The following is a 9,755-nucleotide window of genomic DNA, read 5'->3' as shown; positions in this document are numbered from 1 at the left end:
ACAGCCTACTACCACCATCGCAACCAACATTCCAACCAACCACACTACCACCCCAACCTTCGTCACTACCACTATCAAGACGCCCAACACTACCACCACCCTGGGCACTGGTAGCAAAGGCGCCACACCTGCTGCTCCCACACACCTGCCCACACCTGAGGAAGACAACGAGTATAACACCACACATACAGGTAAGTGTTTCTCGCAGATGTATACTTACGATAATAGTCGGCCATATACGTCAACACCTAACCTGACCTAACCTACCACACACACACACACACACACACACACACACACACACACACACACACACACACACACACCATATATAAGTAAATAATATAACTCAAAGTAATATAACTTACAGAATGAACAACGGTCCACGGCAGCAGTCTGAAATGTAAACAGAAATATTAAAATTTGAGAAATATTACAATTAACTAAAAACAAAAAATCACAGAAAATGAAAAATCGTGTACCCAAAAGTAGTTATATTAAATCTCTCTCTCTCCGGCGTGATAATAACTAATAAGTTAATATAAGGGTGAATATTTCCTTTGATTCTCTACCTCCCTGGAGATGTAATTTTGTCATGCACTCCCTGACTCTCCCTGACTCTTCGATGCTCTCCGTTGCTCTCTTCCTCTCCCTTCCTCCTGACTCTCCCTTGCTCTCCCTGACTCACTCTACCTTCTCACCGCCTCGCCTCGCCTCCTTAACTCTCACCGGATGGAATACTAAAAACCTCTCTCATTAGGGAGGGTGGTGTCCCCCTCCTCCCTCCCTCCCTCTTCTCTTTCAACCTCCCCCACACGAGATACGGATAATTAACGAAAGAAAAAAGGAGAGAGAGAAAGAGAGAGAGAAGAGAGAGATATCAATGACTTCTAATGTGTCGTACCTGGTTTAATGGGAAAGTTTTTAATGGTTTTAATGGGGTTTTCTTTTGGGGTGATACTTGGTTTAATGGTCATAATGGGGAGTCAATGATTGTAATGGGAAAATTAAATAGTTTTAATGGGAGCAAGAAGAGTTTTTCCCTACGCCGCAGACGACAACAAGTAATATATAGCAAACAATAAAAGTTATGTACTAAATGCTTCTGTATCTCCCGCACGCGGCAGATAATGAGGGCGAAGTAGACCTACAAAGCTGTCTTGACCGGTGTGGGGAGATCGCCATGGATGAAGACGCATGCGGCTGTGACATAGAGTGCGGCAATAGGTCCTCGTGTTGCCCTGACGTGGTTGACTACTGTACTAACTGTAAGTTGTGTCTATCTATCTATCTGTTTGTCTGTCTATCTATTATGTTTTATCTCTCCGTTTTCACCTGTCTATCTCTCACTCACACCTGTCCAATGCCTTCAACCGTTTCCGTCTCTTCCAGATTTCTCAACGCCATCACCTGTCAACACCTTACACCCAACTGTCCTCTCTTCTACCCAGTCAATACTCCCTGTCACTCCTCCGTCCACCATAAACTACACAGAGATGACGGAGAATAAGACGAATTGGTGATGGTAAGGTCTCTTCAACGACGTCTATGCTTCTGTCCAACCTGTCTATGCAAGTCCCAACTCGACCTGTTACTCATCGTATTGAGACGTCGAAGCATCCTGTCTCTCCCAGCACCTTGGTGTTCCTGTCGGAGGTGACGGAGGCGATACTGGAGCAACGAACACCTCCCCCTACAGCCCCCGCCTCGCCTCTCACACCAGCGATGACGTCTGCGGCAGGTAGCGATGAGCACCACACAGGTACACAGCCGACGCCAGCCAGACATAACACCACGACGCCAGACAGCCACATCACGACGCCAGACAGCCACATCACGACGCCAGGTAGCCACATCACGACGCCAGGCAGTCATACTACGACGCCAGGCAGTCATACTACGACGCCAGACAGCCACATCACGACACCAGGCAGCCACATCGCGACGCCAGGCAGCAACGTCACGACGTCAGGCAGCCACATCACGACGCCAGGCAGCCACATCACGACGCCAGGCAGCCATACTACGACGCCAGGCAGCCATACTACGACGCCAGGCAGCCATACTACGACGCCAGGCAGCCACATCACGATGTCAGGCAGCCACATCACGACGCCAGGCAGCTACATCACGACGCCAGGCAGCTACATCACGACGCCAGGCAGCTACATCACGACGCCAGGCAGCTACATCACGACGCCAGGCAGCTACATCACGACGCCAGGCAGCCACACAACGACGCTAAAAGTTGTGGAACTCACGACGACGGAACCAAGTGAGACAGAGGAGACGACAGGAGCCTCACCGTCCACCAAGAAAGACGCTGTCAACATAACGGCCAAACCGGGCGACGACACCACGACGGAGATAAGAGACATATTGATCACTATAGACGGAAAAGGATGGAAAAACACGACCATGAAAGCTGTACCACTCACGACGACCACGATGACGACCTTACAGACACCGACGACCCAGAACACCAGCACCTCGTCATCCACCACCACCACCACCAGTACGTCACTAGGAGGCACCAAGCAGATGTCTACGGGCATAGCGACGCTAATAGCCATCCTGGTGATCACGGGCGTCGTCTTGGTGGCCGTGGTCGTCGTGCTCTACACCCGGAAGATCCGTAAACGAAACAAACTTTCGGACGATTCAGACATCCTGTTTCTGGCCCGAGATGAGGTGCAGATGATCGACAACATCTCCACTACGTACGGCGGCGACCGAGCCAGGAGAGGGACACCTGTCTGAAGGTGGCCAGGGCGTCCTGTCAGCGTCCTACAAGACTTCGAGGTTGACTTCTTGCTGGAGGCTGACTAGGACCCCGCTATAGGTTCACCTTATGTATACATTAAGTAACACTCGAGCACTTGAGGCAAGGAGCAGCTGGGGGGTGACTGGAGGTGGAGGGGGGGCACAGCTGGGAGATGTTTGGAGGGAGAGTGGGGGTGGAGGGGGTGATGTAAGCAAACTCGTGTCAAGGAGGAACATAACTTGGGTCGGTAGTGATAAACCTCTAAGTTAGTGAAGACATAACATAACAACTCCTAAGTCATACTGTAATTGTAACTTGTGATAACCTGTAGCTATGATACGGTGCAGGATAATACAGTAAACAACACCACATTCATAACACCATAACCAGCGATAAAACAAACACAATAACAACTTTTAACTCAAACTTCCTTGACAAAAACAATGATAATTCAAAGAAGATTTAGTATCAACAGCTTAGTTACGACGATAAACAACTGCTAAATTACTTAATAACTACCTAACCTAACTTTTAATTTATCTTGAGTCATCAGTGATAACTTATAACTTAAACAAGATAAGATACTAGTTAACATAATCAACCATGATAACTTTAATAACAACATAACTTTCTTAAGCAAATGGTGATAACTTGTTTTAAGAAATAATAAAAATTTCTACGTTAATTAGCGATAGATTCTACCTTACTTGTTAACACTTCAGGTAATATATCAAAGTTAACTTCAGTACATACATTACCTACCGTACCTATGTTAACTACCATCTAGGACAGTCATCAGAGGTAAGCTAACAATGTGTAGCTTAACCACAAGAGCTAGGGTAGGTCGGGATGTGTAAATAAAAGGCACTAAGTTTTGTTTTCCGTTTGGCGTCCTTAGCAACTCACTGTACCAAGCTAACAAGATTTTATGGTGAGTTTTTACATTAAATATTTTCACTATTAACACCATTAGTAAGTTTTAATAAAATATATATTCACATGTTGATATATTAAGGTATTGAAAATTGAAAGATAAAAAACATTGGTTGTGATGTTGATAGATTGGCAATGGGCTTCCCTTAGCAACCAGCGACCAATCAACGCTCTCGTGGTGTGATGGTTGCTAAGGACGCCAAAAAAAGGAAGATGGAGCTGATAAATAAGGTGATTTAGTGCAGACTGGTCAAACAAGTGCTCCTCTCAGCTGGTCAATCAGTGAGTCAGTTAATGAGTCAGAGGAGGAGGGGGAGGAGGAGGAGGTGGGGAGGAGGAGGGGGAGGATGAGGATGAGGTGGGAGGAGGAGGAGGAGGATGAGGATGAGGAGGAGGATGAGGAGGAAGAGGAGGCCTCATTCTTTATCTGGCCGGAACTGACAATTACTGGTAAGAGCAATAATGAATTACAACTTTTTCTACATAAAGTCAGACTCATTTTTCGAGTGAATTAATCAGAGTTTTAATCAAGGGTTCCGACTTTCATTTAGTGATCACAGAGGAATAGAAATATATACATTTTTATACACTCACCTTTCCATACTTTTTTTTACAGGAATAATGTAAATATGTTTATTCATTGAATGTAAATGATGACTATACAATTTACATTCATCCTAAAGTGAAAAATCCGAAGAAAAACTTTAGTTTGGAAAAGTTAATTAAATGTAAATATTTAAGTACAGATGAGAAGTGTTTTAATTTTAGAATGGTATGTATGTATGTATGCATGTATGTATATATGTATGTATGTTTGTATGTATGTATGTATATATGTATGTATGTATGCATATATGTATGTATGTATGTATGTATATATATATATGTATGTATGTATGTATGTATGTATGTATGTATGTATGTATGTATGTATGTGCAAGTGCATGTATAGTCTATGTGTATGTGTATGCGTGTGTATCTAAATACAAGCTTTGATGGCAGCATATATCACGTATGTGTGTATACATGACCCAACTGTGTATGCGACCCAGTATACATGACCTGCTGTATATGTGAGGCAGTATACATAACCCTACTGTCTGTGTGAGCCAGTATACATGACCTGCTGTGTATGGGAGCGAGTATACATGACCCTACTGTCTATGTGAGGCAGTATGCATGATGCTACTGTATATTGAACCAGTATACATGACCTGCTGTATATGTGAGCCAGTATACATGACCTAGCTGTATATGTGAGCCAGTATACATGACCCTACTGTCTATGTGTGGCAGTATGCATGATGCTACTGTATATACGAGCCATTATACATAACCTGTTGTATATGTGAGCCAGTATACATGACCTGTTGTATATGTGAGCCAGTATACATGACCTGCTGTATATGTGAGGCAGTAAACATAACCCTGGTATGTATATTAATTAAAGAATACTGAGAAGTTTACTGATAACTTTTATATGAGATCAATTGTGAAGATTAATTTAAGTCAAGGAGATCATGTCTTATGGTGATTAATATCTCTCTCTCTCTCTCTCTTTATCTCTCTATCTTTATCTCTCTCCCTTTATCTCTCTATCTCTATCTCCCCCTTTATCTCTCTCTCTCTTTTTGTTTTTCTGTATTTCTCTCTTCTCTCTCTCTCTCTCTCTCTCTCTCTCTCTCTCTCTCTCTCTCTCTCTCTCTCTCCACTATTAACTTTAACAAAAGATAACAGAGTTTGTTAATTTCTGGTGGAAATATAAATAAAATGTGACAAATTATATACCTAGTTTTCATTGACCTATTTATAAGAGTGGTATTTCCCTGTCTGTCTGTCTGTCTGTCTGTCTGTCTATCAATACAGTATATCTGTCTGTCTCCCTCTTTATTTATCTGTTTTTTTTCTATATCTCTGCCTATGTTTGCCTCTCTCTCTCTCTCTCTCTCTCTCTCTCTCTCTCTCTCTCTCTCTCTTTCTCCTATCCATTGATGCAAGCAGAGCCAGAGAACGTCGTGATTGGTTGAGCTACATACAAAGAGACTCATGATTGGCAAAGTTAGAGCCAGAGAGACACATGATTGGTAGAGCTAGAGCCAGAGGGTGTCGTGATTGGTCGAGGCTGAGACATAGAGGGTCGTGATTGGATTATCGTTACATCAGGCTGAGGGGGACAGTTTTTAAGGCCTCTTGGGAACTTCGTAAATACGATTCACTTAAGGTTGATCGCTTGGCCGTCTGATTCGTCTTCTGGTTTGAATCAGTCGAATCAGAGCAAAAAATAACTCGAATCACTGCAAAAATTGTGTGAATCATACATACATACATACGTACATACATACGTACATACATACATACATACATACATACATACATACATACATACATACATACATACATACATACATACATACAGACCTGTGACCTATTGTAATCTGTGTTATCCTTTGTGAACAGAATTACTTTAGTTGTTAATCCTGTGTTGCCAAATTACCTTTCAAATAATTTCTCCCTTTATAATTACCATTCTGTATCTAACTCTCTCTACCTGTATAACATTATTACCTTAATTATCTTCTTTTTTTAATTTCAATTACTCGTTTAAACTTTTATAACTGAATTACTTTTACGTATGAGTTAATCTCTTCCAGTTGAATTACCTTTTAAAGTTATATCATATATGGATTACATTTTCGATTACACGCCCAACCCCAACAGCCCTGGACGTCAGAAATACCGTGAAAGATTAAATATAATCGCCTTTTAGAATTATCATCGCGATTACATTATATAAAGTCTGGAAACGATACTATTTACCACTAAAAAAGTTGTATTTTTCGGGGGGGTGTTTGAGGGGAAGGGGTGAGGAAGGGAAGGGGAAGGGGAAGGAGGAAGGGGTGTGAGGGTGAGGGAAGGAAGGGGTAGAAGGGGAAGGAGGAAGGGGTGTGAGGGTGAGGGGAAGGGAAGGGTAGAAGGGGGAAGGAGGTTAATTTAAGAGTTAGGAAAGTAGTGGAATTTGTTTGTTGTTGGTTTTTGTTGTCGGGTCACCAGTAGGAGGGGGAGGAGGGACTCACCAGATCCACCCTTCCCTTTCCTCCTCCTCCCTTCCTCTCACAAGTCACCAGTAGGAGGGGGAGGGTAGGGAGGTGAAAGGGAGGAAAATGAATCACTCGAGTCTTCCCTCTTCCTCCTCCACAAGTGACCAGGAAGGAAGATGGAGGAAGGAGAGGTGAAGGACAGGTAACAGAGGCACCAACTCGCACCATTACCTATTGACCTGGTGACCGCTGACCAACACCACAAAGACTCAATCAAGAACAAATTTTATATACGAAAATTGACAATATTTTTTCGCCGTTTTTTCCCCGTTTTTAAATATTTTCCCCCAGTTTCTTCCCTGTTTCCTCTTGTATGTCATCTGCAGCGGTTCCTCTCGTGGGAAAAAATGTGAGAAAATATATTACTGTTGATTTTTTTTTTTACTTTATAGGTAAACAATTTGACAAAACTGGAGTTATATAAATTTTTTGGGTTTTTTTCAGGTAAATTCTTTTTGATAGTTAGATTTTGACAGACAGACAGACAGACAGACAGACACACACACACACACACACAGAACATCACCACACTCGCAAATATTTCCACACACCTACACGACTAGGGCGGACCTGTACTGTGTCGGGATGTGCATTTTTAGGTCTGGTGCTGTGTCGTGTGGTCAAGACACAGCACACTTGACTTAACTCTAACTTTAAACTGAATCTATTTAACCTGTGTGTGTGTGTGTGTGTGTGTGTGTGTGTGTGTGTGTGTGTGTGTGTGTGTGTGTGTGTGTGTGTGTGTGTGTGTGTGTGTGTGTGTGTGTGTGTGTGTGTGTGTGTGTGTGTGTGTGTGTCATCTACCTGTGCGTCACCAGGTAAAAAACACCATTAAGTCTTGTTGTAAATAAATCTTTTAGAAAAATAAACATCCAATAATATAACCGTAATGTTTTAACTCTACCCGGAAAAAAATTATGTTGGTGAAATATATAAAACAGTGTTGTAATAAAGAGACGAGAAATATATCGCTGAAACTTAATACTCATGTAATTTTATTTAATTTATATATTTTTTGTTTCCTCACTAAATTCAATAATATCCCTTTAGTGAGGTAAAAAATATGGAAATAAAATATGTTGTTTACCACCGAGGGAAACATTTATAAACAGCGCCATTATACACACACCGAGAAGTTACCGTCACTTCAGAAAAATTATTATTCCCAGTTATTTTTTTAATATTGTATCTAATATATTTGGGGCGATTTTTTTGTACATATGAAAAAATTCTTATCGTTAAAATATTTATAAATATTCCATAAACGTGAGAATTATAGTGACGCTTTAAACACATCATTCATATAAAAATAATCACCATTAATATATCTTTTCAACAGCTTTTGAATATATATAAATCACCTTAACGATATATTCACGTAAAATCACCCCCCAAAATCACATATTATCGCTAAAATAACGATAAACCTCAAAAAAAAACCAGAGCGCATCTCCCTCTAGCGGCAGTTATCGTACACTGACTCACACACCAGGGACTAAATAGCATCAGCCAACTCTGTCTTATAGGATCCGATCATATTTACCGGGATCCAATACTCTCCTTGGTGATACTCAGACCCGCCACAACACCCCGGCCCTTCACGTGAGGTCAACAAACACCCACACCCTTATATTATCGGGTTTAAATGGGCGAGTTTTATTAATTTTTGTATTAATATGACGACAGTAATGTGTGAGAGAGAGAGAGAGAGAGAGAGAGAGAGAGAGAGAGAGAGAGAGATCGTCAATACACTAAAGCTTAATTGACTTTTATGCCCCCGGCTGTGTAATGGTTGATTGCTTGAATGGCATACACACGCTATGTATATTTGTGTATACTTTGTGTATGTGTCTATGTATATGTATGTTTATTATGTATGTTTGTGTATGTATTATGTCATCAGGTATGTTTATATAGTTACCACCACACCCCAGCACACCACCACACACACCCCCACACACACCCCCACACACCCCCCACACACCACCCCACACACCCCCACACACCCCAGCACACCCCCACACACCACACACCCCACACACCCCCCACACACCCCAGCACACCCCCACACACCCCACACACCCCACACCCCAGCACACCCCCCACACCACCACACACCCCACACACCACCACACACCCCACACACCCCAGCACACCCCCACACACCCCAGCACACCCCACACCACCACACACCCCCACACACCACCACACCCCCACACCACCACACCCAAGAGCACCTCAAATAATACAAAAGTTTCACCTGGTCTAAACTTCACCATTAGTTCCATTAAACAAAGGGGGCTGGATATGTATTCATCTGGAGAGAGGCCAGGTTAATGGTCTAATGGGTGGTGGTGGTGAGGAGGTAATGGGTGAGGCCAGGTTAATGGTCTAATGGGTGGTGGTGCTCCTCCTCTTCCCTCTCTTCCTCCTCCTCCTCCTCCTCCTCCCTCCTCTTCTTCTTTCTTCCTCCTCTTCCTCCCTCCTCCTCCTGCTCCTCCTCCCTCTCCCTCCTCCTTCTTCCCTTCCTGCTCCTCCTCCTCTCCTCCTCCTCCTCCTCCTCTTCCTCCTGCTCTCCTCCTCCTCCTCCTCTTTTTCTTCTTCCTCCTCCTCCCTCCCTCTTCCTCCTGCTCCTCCTCCTCCTCCTCCTGCTCCCTCCTCTTCCCTCCTGCTCCTCCTCTCCTCCCTCTCCCCTCTTCATCATCTCGTCTGACAAGTGACTGTCTGTTGCCACGACAACTTCCGTCTGTCGTCGTGGCAGTCCACTTACTCTCTCACACAGACGGTCGTCGCCCCTGTCCCACATGCGCTAGACAGCTCCATGAATGCATCCTCTGATTAACTGATTCACGGAGGGAGATATATTTTTTACTTATTCATTTCTCGGATCCTAACCTAATGTAACCTAACCTAATTTAAGGAAACATCTCTCTCTCTCTCTCTCTCTCTCTCTCTCCTCT

General features: G+C 43.3%; 1 protein-coding gene across 4 annotated transcripts in view; it reads left to right on the top strand.

Moving 5' to 3' along the window:
* Positions 1 to 1,567, top strand: part of LOC121857207 (MAM and LDL-receptor class A domain-containing protein 1-like) — a 46,380-nt gene extending 44,813 nt beyond the window's left edge. For all 4 annotated transcript variants that reach the window (XM_042353161.1, XM_042353160.1, XM_042353158.1 and 1 more), the window contains exons 8-10: positions 1 to 191; positions 1,128 to 1,268; positions 1,393 to 1,567. The exon at positions 1 to 191 is cut by the window's left edge and continues 340 nt beyond it. The gene's annotated coding sequence lies outside the window, so the exon portion shown is untranslated. The remainder of the gene's footprint in view (positions 192 to 1,127; positions 1,269 to 1,392) is intronic.
* Positions 1,568 to 9,755: the final 8,188 nt, after the last annotated feature.

The sequence above is a fragment of the Homarus americanus genome, unplaced genomic scaffold (assembly GCF_018991925.1).
Source record: "Homarus americanus isolate GMGI-L3 unplaced genomic scaffold, GMGI_Hamer_2.0 scaffold20465, whole genome shotgun sequence".
NCBI classification, from domain to species: domain Eukaryota; kingdom Metazoa; phylum Arthropoda; class Malacostraca; order Decapoda; family Nephropidae; genus Homarus; species Homarus americanus.
This window is presented reverse-complemented; position numbering and strand designations above follow the sequence as displayed.